The sequence below is a fragment of the Sapajus apella genome, unplaced genomic scaffold (assembly GCF_009761245.1).
Source record: "Sapajus apella isolate SASKATOON/1434 unplaced genomic scaffold, GSC_monkey_1.0 scaffold7, whole genome shotgun sequence".
In the NCBI taxonomy this organism is placed as follows: Eukaryota; Metazoa; Chordata; class Mammalia; order Primates; family Cebidae; genus Sapajus; species Sapajus apella.
The window spans coordinates 8,202,019-8,217,380 of NW_022436947.1; the positions used below are offsets into that span (position 1 = coordinate 8,202,019).

At 39.4% G+C, this 15,362-nt stretch overlaps 1 protein-coding gene across 4 annotated transcripts in view; it reads right to left on the reverse strand.

The window, feature by feature from the left end:
• Nucleotides 1-15,362, reverse strand: part of EXOC4 (exocyst complex component 4) — an 805,456-nt gene that overhangs the window by 600,961 nt on the left and 189,133 nt on the right. The gene's annotated exons all lie outside the window — the stretch shown is intronic.

The window sequence follows — 15,362 nt, forward strand, 5'->3', positions numbered from 1 at the left end:
GGCACATATCACCCATGGATAAGGGAGGATTACTGTAATCACATATTGCCACCTTAGAAATAAGTTCTATTCTTAGCAAAAAAGAAATTTTGTTTCATAAACTTTGGCCTAACAACAAACAAAGGTACTCCTCAAAAGAAATGACAGCAGTGGCCAGGTGAGGTGGCTCATGCCTATAATCCCAACACTTTGGAAAGCCAAGGCAGGCAGATCACTTGAGGCCAAGAGTTCGAGATCAGGGTGGCCAACATGATGAAACTCCATCTCTACTAAAAATACAAAAATTAGCCAGGTGTGGTGGCACACTGTAAATCCAGCTATTTGGGAGGCAGAGGCATGAGAATCGTTTCACTAGGAGGCAAAGGCTGCAGTGAGCCATGATCACACCACTGCACTCCAACCTGGGCAACAGAGTGAGACTCTGTCTCAAAAAAATAAAATAAATGAATGCAGTGTTGCAGAAATTATTTAAAATACAATACAAAAGAGTTATTTTAGTATGAAAAAATGTCCTTTCAGTAATGAATTAAGGAAAAGATTTCCTTATCTATTGGAAACTGAATGTTTAGAATGTTTTCAGTCCAGTTATGTGTGAGTAGGGTTGAAACTGCAATAGTAGCATGTCTTTAATTTTCTTTAAGACTGACGTTTAAAAGCAATCTGAATCAAAAGAATTTCAAACTTAATCATAAATTGTCTTGAAATGCCAGTGCTGTTAAAACTATATTAGTTTGATCTCAACTAGGAAGCAGTCTAAGAACAGCAGCGTGTCTTACACTTCTTCTTTATCTCTTATATTAGGTATAGGGGTGGCTTACTTCCAGTGACATCAATGAAGCACTTTTTACATGCAAGGAAAATCATCTGGCTGTCACAATAAAGTTATGCATTTAACACATTAACAATAATTCTTAACTCTAAGAGTTACATACTATAAAGAAAACTTTCTTCAGCAAAGAATAACCTGCTAAAACAGAACTAATTATCCAAGAGACAATACTTTTAGTAAAAAGAATACTCTCTTTAATACATTCTTAAAAGGTATACATAAACTTATGTAAACTTATATAAACTTACATGTTTATGATTAATTTTCCCTAGAAAATATTGTTAAAGTAGATACAAAAGGGAAAAAAATTAAGCAGATTCTCTAGGTGCTTTATAAATAAGTAGTCCAAAAGTTAATCACTAATTTCAGAGAAACGACATTTTAATTAAGTTAAAACATAACGTTTAAATTTTTCAATACAGATTTTCATTCTTTAAATGATTACAAATCTGCATGCTGCTATCCAAGAGCAAATATAGAGAAAAAAATGTAAAGATTTCTTTTCATACTTTGATAACAACATAAAGCAAATGCAATCTCCAATAGCAAGCAAGTATCAGTGTTCCATGCTACCAATGATCTCCCAGAATTTTTACTATGGAACTTTCTACTATATTCCACATAGAATCTGGCCAACCAATAATATTAAAATCACTGGGCCTTATTGTGAGAGGTAGAGATATATGTCTGCGTTTATATCAAGTGATTTCTATAACCTTGCTGTATTATTTATAATTCACAGGGATTTTTACATTCTCACAGTCTACAGATTTTTCTTAGTGATTTATGTTAAGCTCTTTTAATGCCTCGTTCATATTTATGCTTTATTCTCCTCCCAGAAAAGGTAAGAATCCATTCCTTGTAAAAATGTCATGATAAACTTACAGACTGGCAGAGGGAGGACAAAAGCACACTTTACATAAGAGAAAGGAGATTAATGAACAACTGGTGATGCCATTATAAGGCCCTTTTCACATGGAAACAAATAAAAAATGGACTATCGAATTCCACAACCTCACATGACAGAATTTTAAACATACATATATTTCAAATGTCCATATGTTGCTCATTTGCCCAGAGTGAACACAAAGCTGAGTAGTTTACATATGTAACATTCTGTTGGCTATTCTGTCATCATTGCTAAGCACATGTTCCACAGGGTACATTTGTCAGACTGTCAGTTGCTCTCAACAATCCATAATGGTAGAGAATCAAAAAACTTAGTTAAAAATAACACTTATTGAAAAAAATAAAACTACGATCTAGAATGGATGAGCCTTAGCTATTCTGGACATACGAGATTCACAGAGAGCTAAAGGTCGGGTGGGGCATGTGGATGGCAGAGGCTGTTGAGGGTAGATGACTTGTGACCCTTCTTGATGCCTGTGCTGTGGCATTGTTCTACTCTGGTCACCAACTTCCTCCTCAGACACATTTGCTGCTTCTCATCACCATGTGGGAGACTCCCTGGTATTTCTTAGATTCTAAGGTGCACATTTGCTCACATTTTTTCATGTATGTAAAAATCAACAGTTATGATAGATATATACATTTAAGGTAGCTTTACGTTCTTTCCTAATCTTATACTTCCTAGTGTCTTGGAATCAAGGAAATGAGATACTTACTAATAATGCTGCTGTAGGGACCATTTCTAATCTAAGCTATATTCCTCTTCCCTCCTCCCTGCTTTTATTCTCTCGTTTTGTCCTCCGTTGCTTCCATGGGAAAAGTCGGACTGTTCAACAATTCACAGTGCATCAGGCTAATTATCAGAGTCTCAGCTCTTGTGAGTAGGACAAAAAGCTTTCAAAGGTAAAAGCAATAAAAGGTAACACTAATGTGAATATAGTTAACACTACTGAACTGTACAATTAAAAATGGTTAAGATGATAAATTTTATTTTTTTTACTACAATTAATTTAAGAAAAAAAAAAAAAGGTAATAGCAGGGCAACAGGTTTCTCTGTAATTATCCTGACATACAGCTGTGTTTCCAACTCAAAATCATTGGCCTCTTTCCATCATATTAATTAGCTATGCACTGAGCAGATCTACACTACCAACACACTGAAAACTAGCATCATGCTGGAGACCTTCGTGAAGAAACATCAGAAATGAGAATCCATTTCATTGTGTTGCTAGGAAGGCAGTTTAGTTGATGCATGGCCACCAGCTCAAATCCCCAAATAAGTTCCTGTAACTCTTTCTCTGACTCAAGGTTTTTAAATAAAATATGTCTGGGGATGAGAGAGGAAAATATACACATAAAAGAAAAAGTAAAAAATTTTAAATACTGGCCGGGCGCGGTGGCTCAAGCCTGTAATCCCAGCACTTTGGGAGGCCGAGGCGGGTGGATCACGAGGTCAAGAGATCGAGACCATCCTGGTCAACATGGTGAAACCCCGTCTCTACTAAAAATACAAAAAATTAGCTGGGCATGGTAGTGCGTGCCTGTAATCCCAGCTACTCTGGAGGCTGAGGCAGGAGAATTGCCTGAACCCAGGAGGTGGAGGTTGCGGTGAGCCGAGATCGCGCCATTGCACTCCAGCCTGGGTAACATAAGTGAAACTCCGTCTCAAAAAAAAAAAAAAAAATTTAAATACTATGAGTCTATCGAAAAAGTGAAAGAAAAAATCCATTCAAGAATACAAGAAAAATAATGTTCTCTTATATAAACATTAAATTACCTGAATTAATAAACACTTGTGTTAATCTGTTAACCAAAACATATTTAAATCTGAAATCCCATTTAGAGCTAAACAAAATAAAATCAAAAGAGGATACTGCCCTAAATTACAAGTTAACAGGAAACCTACAGGTAGAAATGAGGAACAAATGTCAGACTTCCAAGTTAAAACAGTATTTGCTTAGTAATACCCCACATGATCTCTCCCACATACCTATTAAAATATCTGTGAATGCAAAAGACAGAAAGAAAACTACAGTGCCAAAGAAATCTGGACCCACACACAATACTGCCAGAATTTTTAAACAGTCTCCACTGAATACAAGGTCGATGGAAGAGAGTTAAAACCTACACTGAATGGTTTGTGTTGCATCAATGGAAGGAAAGTAATCTGCTTACCTGGAAGAAGGTACAAAAAGCCTTTCGCACTCTTGCACTGTCTGTACTCTCCAAACCAAACCAAAGTGGGCAACCGTTCATGACCACACAGGTGCTGGCCTGAGAGGCAGCTGGTGCTCCCACTCGCCATCTTATCTGAACACATTTTGTCCTGCATCCATTAGAAATAGTACTTCAACGTATATAATCTACTAAGAAGTGGAGAGGACTAACCATGGAGTTCTAACAAAAAGAATCATCTTTTGTAAAACACTGTAGAAAAATACAAATAATCATGGAAAATGATTTATGTTTACCTTAGTAATTCATTTATTATTCTCTGTGTTTCAGGAAGCCAGAGAGTGACATAGGTTGAAGTTTCATCTCAGAAAAACAGATTTGCATTATATGGTAACACGGAGTTGAGCTGGCCTTTGTGTACATGAAATTGATTTACTTGCAGTAAAACTCAGAAAATGATTTCATTAGCACACGTTTAAATAATAGGCTAAAAGGCAGTCTTTGTATTCCAACAGTTAGCAGACATGGGGTCCAGGTAGATTTCCTCCAATTTGAGAATGACAAAACTAGGAAAAGAAAAAGTAAGGAAAAGATGCATTTCAAGAAATTAGAGGCCTGGCGCAGTAGCTCATGTCTGTAATCCCAGTACTTTGGGAAGCCAAAACAGGAGGATCACTTGAGGCCAGGAGTTACAGATCAGCTTAGGCAAGAAAACAAGCCCCCATCTCTACAAAAGACAAAAACCAAATGGGTGTGGTGACACATCTGTAGTCCCAACTACTCAAGAGGCTGAGGCAGGAGGTTTGCTTGAGCCAAAGAGTTCGAGACTGAAGTGAGCTGCATTGCACTCCAGCCTGGGCAACACAGCAAGACTCTGTCGCAAAAGAAAAAATACTCCAAAAACTAGAAACAAGAAATTTTCAGTAAATCCTGGCATCCTCAGTAGCATACAAGAACACATAGCGTCTTGCAACAGTAAAAGAAATCTTTAAAGAGAAAAGAGGCTGGAAGGAAAAGATACCAGGATAAGATTTTTTTTTTTAAGGGGGACAAGGGAAAGATAAGAATTGTAAGGAAGGTTAAAATGCTGTAACTTCAGAAGAGAAAGCCATAATAAAGGAACTAGGATAATAACAATTGATATTCCATAAAATAAAATCAGAAGTGCAAAAAACAAATTGAGAAGTACTCCCAAATATAGATGGGAAAAACAGCAACAATGGAGACTGAAAAGGTTGAGAAGAGATGATAGACATGAACATTTCAGAACAGAGATTCAATCCAAAAATTACAGAAATAACTTTTGTAAAAAGAAATACATGTACACAAACACACACACACACACACACACACACACACACACACACACGTGCACATTTTCTTGCTTTAGGGAAAAAAAAAACACCATGAGTAAGACAAAAGAGTTTACCACATCTTGGGGAAAAAACAATGAAATAACACTCATCTAGATATAGGTAGAATAAAGAACTTATAAAAAGAACAAAAATCACAATAGCTGTACACACCCTATAACACTAAACAACAGAAGTCTAAGGAGCAGCCTTTATAGAGCTTTTTAAAGAAAAAAACACAAAATTGTGAAAACGGCCATACTGCCCAAAGTAATGTACAGATTCAATGCTATCCCCATCAAGCTACCAATGACCTTCTTCACGGAACTGGAAAAAACCACCTTAAACTTCATATGGAAACAAAAGACAGCCTGCATAGCCAAGTCAATTCTAAGCAAAAAGAACAAAGCTGGAGGCATCACACTACCTGACTTTAAACTATACTACAAGGCTACAGTAATCAAAACAGCATGGTACTGGTACCAAAACAGAGATATGGACCAATGGAACAGAACAGAGGCCTCGGAGGCAACGCCACACATCTACAACCATCTGATCTTTGACAAATCTGACATAAACAAGCGATAGGGAAAGGATTCCCTGTTTAATAAATGGTGTTGGGAAAACTGGCTAGCCATGTGCAGAAAGCAGAAACTGGACCCCTTCCTGACACCTTACACTAAAATTAACTCCAGATGGATTAAAGACTTAAACATAAGGCCTAACACCATAAAAACCCTAGAAGAAAATCTAGGCAAAACCATTCAGGACACAGGCATAGGCAAGGACTTCATGACTAAAACACCAAAAGCACTGGCAACAAAAGCCAAAATAGACAAATGGGACCTAATCAAACTCCAGAGCTTCTGCATAGCAAAAGAAACAGTCATTAGAGTGAATCAGTAACAAACTGAATGGGAAAAAAATTTTGCAATCTACCCATCTGACAAAGGGCTAATATCCAGAATCTACAAAGAACTAAAACAGATTTACAAGAAAAAAACAAACAAGCCCATTCAAAAGTGGGCAAAGGATATGAGCAGACACTTTACAAAAGAAGACATACATGAGGCCAACAAACATACAAAAAAATGCTCATCATCACTGATCATTAGAGGAATACAAATCAAAACTACATTGAGATACCATCTCACGCCAGTTAGAATGGCCATCATTAAAAAATCTGGAGACAACAGATGCTGGAGAGAATGTGGAGAAATAGGAACACTGTTACACTGTTGGTGGGAAAGTAAATTAGTTCAACCATTGTGGAAGACAGTGTGGCGATTCCTCAGGGACCTAGAAATAGAAATTCCATTTGGCCCAGCAATCCCATTACTGGGTATATATCCAAAGGATTATAAATCATTCTATTATAAGGACACATGCACACAAATGTTCACTGCGGCACTGTTTACAATAGCAAAGACTTAGAACCAACCCAAATGCCCATCGATGATAGATTGGACAGGGAAAATGTGACACATATACACCATGGAATACTATGCAGCCATAAAAAATGATGGGTTTGTGTCCTTTGTAGGGTCATGGATGAACCTGGAAACCATCATTCTCAGCAAACTGACACAAGAACAGAAAATCGAACACTGCATGCTCTCACTCATAGGCGGTGTTGAACAATGAGAACACATGGACACAGGGAGGGAAATATCACACACTGGGGTCTGTGGCGGGGAGACAGGGGAGGGACAGTGGGAGGCGGGGAGTTGGGGAGGGATAACATGGGGAGAAATGCCAGGTATAGGTGATGGGGAGGAAGACAGCAAACCACACTGCCATGTATGTACCTATGCAACCATCTTACATGTTCTTCACATGTACCCTAAAACCTAAAATGCAATTAAAAAAAATAATAAATATAAATAAATAAAATAAAAACAGTGTTTTCAAAAAAAATTACCCTTACATTTAAGAAAGCTCAGAAAACCACTTGAGAGAACTCAGAACACCAGTGCTCTTGAGAGGCGTGTTAGTTTCCCATGGCTGCTGTAACAAATGACCACGTACCGGATGGCTCAAAACAACAAAAATGTATTCTCTTGCAGAATTCTCTAGAAGCTGCAGATCCTAAATCAAGGTTGTGGCAGGGTCATGCTCCCTCTGGGGTCTCTAGAGGAGGAGTCTTCCTTGCCTCTTCCTAGCTTCTGGTGGTTGCCAGCAATCCTTGGCATTCAATGGTATGTGGAAGTTTTACTCTAATACCTGCCTCTATCATTACATGGCATTCCCTGTGTGTCTTCTCTGTAACCAAATTTCTAACTTCTTTTTTTCTTTCTTTTTGAGACAGTCTCACTGTCACTTAGGCTGGAGGGCAGTGGTGTGATCTTGGCTCACTGTACCTTTGCCTCCAAGGTTCAAGCGATTCTAGTGCCTCAGCCTCCTCCTGAGTAGCTGGGATTACACACATGTGCCACCAAGCCTGGCTAATTTTTGTATTTTTAGTAGAGACGGGGTTTCACCATGTTGGCCAGGCTGGTCTCGAACTCCTGACCTCAAGCGATCCACCCACCTCAGCCTCCCAAACTGCTGGGATTACAGATGTGAGCCACCACGCCTGGCCTAAATTTCTATCATCCAATAAGGACACTAGTCATTAGATTGGGACCCAATTTAATTCAGTATGACCTCACCTTAATTTGGCTACATCTGCAAAGACCCTATCTCTAAATAAGGTCACATTCACATGTACCAGACGTCAGGATATGAACATATCTTTTGGGGTGATACAATTCTATCCACTGTAAGTGGAGAAAAGAAGCTTAACACATGTTCTAGGTTGGGCATGGTAGCTCATGCCTGAAACTCCAGCACTTTGGGAAGGTGAAGTTGCAAGATCACTTGAGGTCAGGAGTTTGAGACCACCAGCCTGGGCAACACAGTGAGACTGTCAGTAAAAAAACAATTTTTAAATAAAACAGGCATGGTGGTGTGTGCCTGTGGTCCTAGCTGCTAAGGCGGCTGACGTGAGAGGACTGCTTAAGCGCCAAGGCCAAGGTTACCGTAATTTGCACTCCTATAACCCCATTCGGGTTAGGGAGAAAAACCAAGACCCTGTCTTAACAAAAAAAAAAAAAAAAAAAGACATAAGAATGAGTAGAAATTAGGATTGAAAGCATAAAGAAGTCACAATATAAAGGACTGGTGGGGCTTCCCAGCTCCAATGTTAATTATCTAACTAGACTGAGTACAGTGGGGCACACTCCACAGCCCAGGGGCAAAAGGAGGTCCAGAAATGCTTCTCTGAACTGTGCTTTTGCCTGCTCTGTGCCTCACCTAGAGCCACTTTTTAACACACAGTCAAAATACTTTAGTTGAACACTTAAGACAATAGCAGTGCTGTTCTTTCTAGCACTTACTAATAGTGGCTCAAATATTTTAAACATATTTGGGACAACATTCCATGACAACTATTAAATAAAAAGTACACCTTTCTCTCTAAAGGGAAGAGTTACATATCGCAACATAATAGACATGTTTTGCTTAGGAACTTCAGAATTAATTTTTCACACCTTTGAAACTCATACTGAATAACCTGAGTCATTAGTTTTTTATTAACTCTTCCCTCATCTGGAACCTGTGACAGTGCCCGTATTAGGTACACTTAAAAATAATTATGATACGAATCCAATTTAAAAAAGTAAAATATAAGTGAAGGTAAAAAATTATCCCTGGGATATAGGATTCTGGGTGATTTTTAAATCTTCTTTTTAAGTTTTCTCTATTTTCTTAACATTTTTATAATATACCTATCTACATTTATTGATAAACAGAAAAAAATTGCTTATTTAAATAAGCACATATAATTTTGCACTCCCAATATGTTGACAGTTTTATAATTTTTAATCAATTAAATTTGAAGAAGGAAATGCACAAAAATGTCAACTCTCTAGATGCTGGAAATATAAAAAAGTTAATTTTCCTCTTTCACTTTTCTGTATTTCCCAAATTTTCTATAATAAGCATGCATTATTCTTACAGTAAGAATAATAATATACAAAAAGGGAGTGGAGGACTTGCCTGGTAGACTCTACAGGAAGAAGAGAGAGTGAAGTAATGTTCATTTCTCTTCTGTAAGAAGATCTATATATTCTAGTTAAGAAAAAGCAAGCAGAAGTCTTTAACTGCCTGAAACAATGTGTAACAGAAAAGGAGATTAACACTGATGTTTTCATGCCTCAATATACTTTAGGAAATGATGTACTTTCTAGAACATAATAGTGTAGGGCCAAAATACAGGTGACTATATGAAATGATGAACTGTGGAGTTGACTTGGCCAGAATCACTCAGAAATGAAAACAAAAGCTGCCAAAGCAAACTGAAATCTATCTATCCCCTTTATTACTTCACTCATGGTTAAAAACCAACCAAAATGTTCCTGAGTCTTCAAAGGGTTACAGAAACATCTGTAAACAAAAACTGCAGCCTAGAAAGGACAGGTGGCAAAGTATCAGAAGCAGGTCAAGAAATGTATACTGTAGATTAAAGCTAAGGTCTAGGCTAATGCCCACTGCCAGAACGTGAAATTTACCACTAACGGTGTATTCCCCTACATCCTCAAAATAGCCACAAATCAAGAATATTATTCCTACTCATGTGAAAAAACAGGAGTAGTTATTAGTCCTCTCCGTGCCTTCTAGATTAGGCCGGGCGCGGGGCTCAAGCCTGTAATCCCAGCACTTTGGGAGGCCGAGGCGGGTGGATCACGAGGTCAGGAGATCGAGACCATCCTGGTCAACATGGTGAAACCCCGTCTCTACTAAAAATACAAAAAATTAGCTGGGCATGGTGGTGCGTGCCTATAATCCCAGCTACTCAGGAGGCTGAGGCAGGAGAATTGCCTGAACCCAGGAGGCAGAGGTTGCGGTGAGCCGCGGTCGCCCCATTGCACTCCATCCTGGGTAACATGAGTGAAACTCTGACTCAAACAAAAAAAAAAAAAAAAAAAAAAAAAAAAAAAGAGAGATCTATTCCACGGCTTCTGAAATTATCCATGAGGATCATCAGTTTTTGATACTTTATAAAACATTAAAAAGTATATTTGTAAAAAAGATGAACAAAATCTAGTTATGTTTTTCAAATCACTACGAGTTTCTAAAGGCATTATCCCAATGTCTGTCCTTACTTCATCAAGGACGGGTAATAGTGAGCAGATCAGGCGCTGGCCTGAGGACCTCACAGCTATCTCACCAAGTTCGAAGTCGGCATGTTTTCACTAGCTAACAGTGAGCACACTAGAGAAGAAGCTATCTTCATCTTACAGACAGCCTTGCATTAAAAGCTAGGAATAACCATTCAAGATAATGTTACAGCACAGAGTGGGGCAAAAAAATACAAAAGCATGTCTCTCAATCCTAAAAATGGAATAAAGTCTCCCTCGTAAATAAGAAAACCGTTTTATTGACAGGTTTTGGTTGTAATTAAATTGGGCTGTGGGAAGAAAGGAGTTAGCCCAGCTTCACTGATCTCAAGTACAGGCAGAGAGAATACTGATACCAGACAAAGAATGCGTGATGCCTGCAAACTCACAACCAGAAAGGGCAACAGTCGCAAGAATGGGGAAGGGCTCTGCTTGACCATTAAAAAAAGAAAAGAGAGAATTTCCTTAACAAGGTCATTAGAAGTATCCTGGTTGGCTTGGTCATCTTTTTTTCTTTTTTTAGGCAGGGTTCCATTCTGTCACCCAGGCTGAAGTACAGTGATGCAATCCCAGTTCACTACAAAATCTTGACCTCTTGGGCTCAGTTGATTCTCCCACCTCAGCCTTTGTAGTAGCTGGGACTGCAAGCATGTACCACTATGCCTGGCTAATTTTTCTGTGTATTTTTTGTAGAGATAGGTTCTTGCTATGTTACCCAGGCTGTCTTAAATTCCTGGGCTCAAGCAATCCTCCCACCTCAGCCTCCTAAAGTGCTGGAATTACAGGGAAACACCCCACTGGATAATGCAGCTCCCGGTAAGGCAATGTGGAACAGGGCAGAGGCTCACAGCTACCTCTGCACATGAGAATCACCAAGAGAGGTTGGTTGATTGATTGATTGACTGATTGATTGTTTTAAATAACTGTTCAGGCCTCTCAGGTGGAGGCACCGTTGCTGGGTTTGTTTTATTTTATTTTGTAACTTCCCAAGAAGAATCTAACATGGGGTCCAGGCTGAAAACCACTGAGGTAGTGGAAAGAGCCCTGGCATATAAATTAAGGCCTTAGATTCTAAGATTGGTCCTAACAAATTTTAGCTGTGTTTTCCCATCAGAGTCACTTTATGTTCCAAAGTCCTACCCTACAACAACTTCCTACCTCACACAGGTTTTGGAACCTCAGATGTGTGTTAACTGTAAAGCACTTTACACATGTTCGAGCCATCTGTTTCAAATAAAATATTTACTAAGAGAGAGATTTCAGGGACTCTTAATAAATCTGAGGATCACAAACCTATGACTGCATATGCACACTTGAGTAGATTCTATAATGAGTTTAGAAAATTTTCAATTTGTCTGGATATAAGCTGAAAACTTTGAGAATTGCTGTCTTTTAGCCATCAAGTACATGACAGGAGGAACCTGTCAATCAGTACACATACGGTCCAGAAACATGAAAAAAAACACACAGACACAATATCATATTCATGCCCCAAAAGTTCTGCCTAATTCAACAGAAAAATCTGTTCTATTTAAAATAAGAATTTTACGTGTAGTTAATTAAAAAGAGCTCCAACACAAGTGTGAAGGTGTCATCTCATCCAGTCCTGTGACTTTAAAATGCAATCTATCTGGTAAGACCCTGCCATCTGTATCCCAGACCTCTGACATGAGCACTGAGAAGCTGACACCATCAACCTATCTGCTCGTTATCTCATATCCCACAGGCACCCCACAATTAACATAGACAAAATACAAATCTCAATTTTCTTCTCCCTTCCCTCCATCTTAATGCGGCATTCTTCTTCTCATCACTCAGGACTCAACCCAAATGCCATCTCTTCAAAGAAGGCTTGCTGTCCACCCTGGCTTTAACATCTCCAGAACAAATCACACCCTACAGTGCTGTTTCTTTAATTGTATCTTTTTCATAGGAAGTCATCAGTAAGGAATTTTCCTATGTGTGTATAAGTTTACTGTCTCCACCTGCCCACTAAGACATAAGCTCCATGGGGCAGGAAGCAGGGGGTGTAAGACTGTCTTGTTCTATCTTGTTCATTGCTGTGGCCCCAACACATCAAACATTATCTGATACAAAGTCAATCCTCAGTAAATGTTAGTCAGCTAAGTATGTTAGCTAGGTATGTGTCCAAATTGAAGCATATGAAAGGAGGGGAAGTTCAAGAAAAATAAAGACCCTGGAGAAACCGCCAAGCCCTACTTGCTACCCTCTGCTCCGACTCTTCATTTGCTGGTCTCCTTGGTCCATTCTGCTGGCTCCCATTCAGAATCTCTCTTGCCCCTTTGGACTAAAACTCCTTTGGTCAGCCAGCGTGCCTTTATAATTTGGTTTCTCCTGAAGAAACACTCAGATTGAACCCATGGCCATATACAATCAGTAAATGAGCTATACTCCACTTTTATGAGGACCTGGTTTTCAGCATACCTTTTGGGCCAGGATATCAGTACACCCAGATCTCCTGACCCAAGACAACAGGCAGTGCTCCAAATTCCCTGAACCACATAGTTCCTGGGGTCTGTCACTTGTCCCTGGTCCTGGCACAATGGCCAAAAATAATGGCTACATTCCATTCCAAGCTTTCCTTATCTGGGCATCATCTTCCAATACAGGTGCTTCTTATACAATTTGAGCTTTTTGTGTATAAAAGACAACACTTAAGCACCACATGCCCCTTTGGGAGGGGGCATTTTCCAACTGATCTGTCCGGGAATATAACTTTGATAGAGAAAGATGGAGGTCTGGGGTCCTTAGATACTATAACTAGTTCTGGCTCCTCATCACAGCCAGGAAAATGGGAGAACTTTTGCTAAAGGCCACTCACACCACCCACTGATACCCCCAGAGAGGTCAAGACAACATCCATGGAAGTGAATCTGTAGAACAGAAGAGACAAACACTCACTCAAAGCATCTGCTGCATTCTGCACCCTGGTGCTTGACCATGGAAAAGGTCACAGAGGAGTTTTTAGTATTTGAGTTTCTACCACTAGACTGAAGTGACAATAGACTCAGGGACAACTATTATGCATTCACAGACCTATAGGCTGATTTCTGACTCTAGCCAAGGCTATCCAGCTGCTCTCCAGTGGAGAAAGCAGAGATGGGCCCACATTCTATACTGCGCGAGAGAGACTTTGGCAAGAGGCTGTTGTGTCAACTGCTCATCTTTCCCCTTGCCCTTGGCCTCTACTGCTAGGGTCTCCTGGGAACCTACCCCCAGTTTTGAAAAGTACATTTCTGTGTCTAACAGTACTTCTATTGCCCATGTGAGGTCTAGCCTCCACAACCATGCCTGTGCCTGAGATCCTGGACAAATGCTATTACGGAAGAAGATGTGAAGATAAAGCAGCTATGGCACCACCTCTACAGGGAGACGAATTGCTCTAAATCTCACTCCCTGGCTTCTGTCATAGCAACTAGGGCTTCTCACTCCACCACTTCACAAACGCTCACGTCCGGCAGAGAGGCACTTTGTATTGTAGATTACATTGTCATTGCACCCCTCTGTAATCAATGGTGTTCACCTCATCTTTCACAGGTCAACCTTATCAACCTTCAGTACAAGCCTCCGATTGAACTCCCATTATCTCAAACTCAAATGTATTTAAAACAGATTCATCTTCTCTTTATTATAAATGGGACCACCATTCTTTCAGTCACACAAAACTGATTCCACAGTCATCTTTGATTCATTCCTTTCTTCAGTATCCAGCAAATCTTGAAGTCCTTCAAATACCTTATCCTTGTAGTCAAAATCCAACTACTCCCACCTCCTCCATAATTCACTTTATTAATTATCCTTTCTCTCTCCCAGATCATATGTAAATCTTTTTCTCTACTAGTTCTTTCCCTTTGCTTATAAATAGGCCCAAATACCACCCCCACAAGCTCTTCTCTAGTCCATTCCCCATCCCCACTAGCCTGAGGCATCAATTCATGCCTCGAGGGCACTTCATCCTGTTTCATTGGTAAGCACAGCATACCATCACTACTTACTTGTCAGACTGGCCACTATTGGGGGCTCTCTGAAGTGGAGTTCAGCTTTTTCAGCTTTAAATCTTCACAGTGTAATAAATGTCAATAAATGTTTACTAAATGAATAAATTCTCCCTCTAATCACTTTCTAATTCATCCTTTCTACTGTCTAATAACCACCTCTGTCTACACTCATTGTCCTTATTCTGTCCCCCCTCAGCTCATGCTAGACTTTCAAAAGGTCTTTTTAATTTGGCTTAAGTTTTTATCACCTCCAATTCATCAACTATGTCCAGTATATCCTTTCTAAAACAGTAATTTCAAACTATCAATTGCAGGTATTAAGAAATAGATATTAAAACCAATATAAAACACAAAAAATAAGCTAACAAAAAAAACCTCAAATGGTTTGCCATTGCTTATGGCAATCTAAGTGGGTCAATCATTAGTTATTGGTAGATCTGAATGACCAACTGGTCAGAATTTCATTTCACAGTCTTCCAGGATTATTCACCTGAGGAGAACTTAGCCAGCAGCAATGCACTGTCCCCCACTCTGCTCAGGGACTCCCATCTCAGGAATAAGCATCAGTAGGGATGTTGCATTTACATAGGTTTACATACACACACACACACACACACACACACACACACACACACACACGCCACAAAGGCTTAACAGTGTGAGTCAAAATTAACCCCACTGTAACATTTGCAAGCCGTATCTCTTAGAAAATGATTGGAACCTTAGAGGAAGTGATAAATGCCTCAAGATAATTAGAGGCTGAGCATGGTAGTGGCTCATGCCTGTAATCCTAGCACTTTGGGAGGCCGAGGTGGGCAAATCGCTTGAAGACAGGAGCTCAAGACCAGCCTGGCCAACATGGTGAAACCACGTCTCTACAAAAAAAAAAAAAATTAGGCCTGGTGGCATACATCTGTAA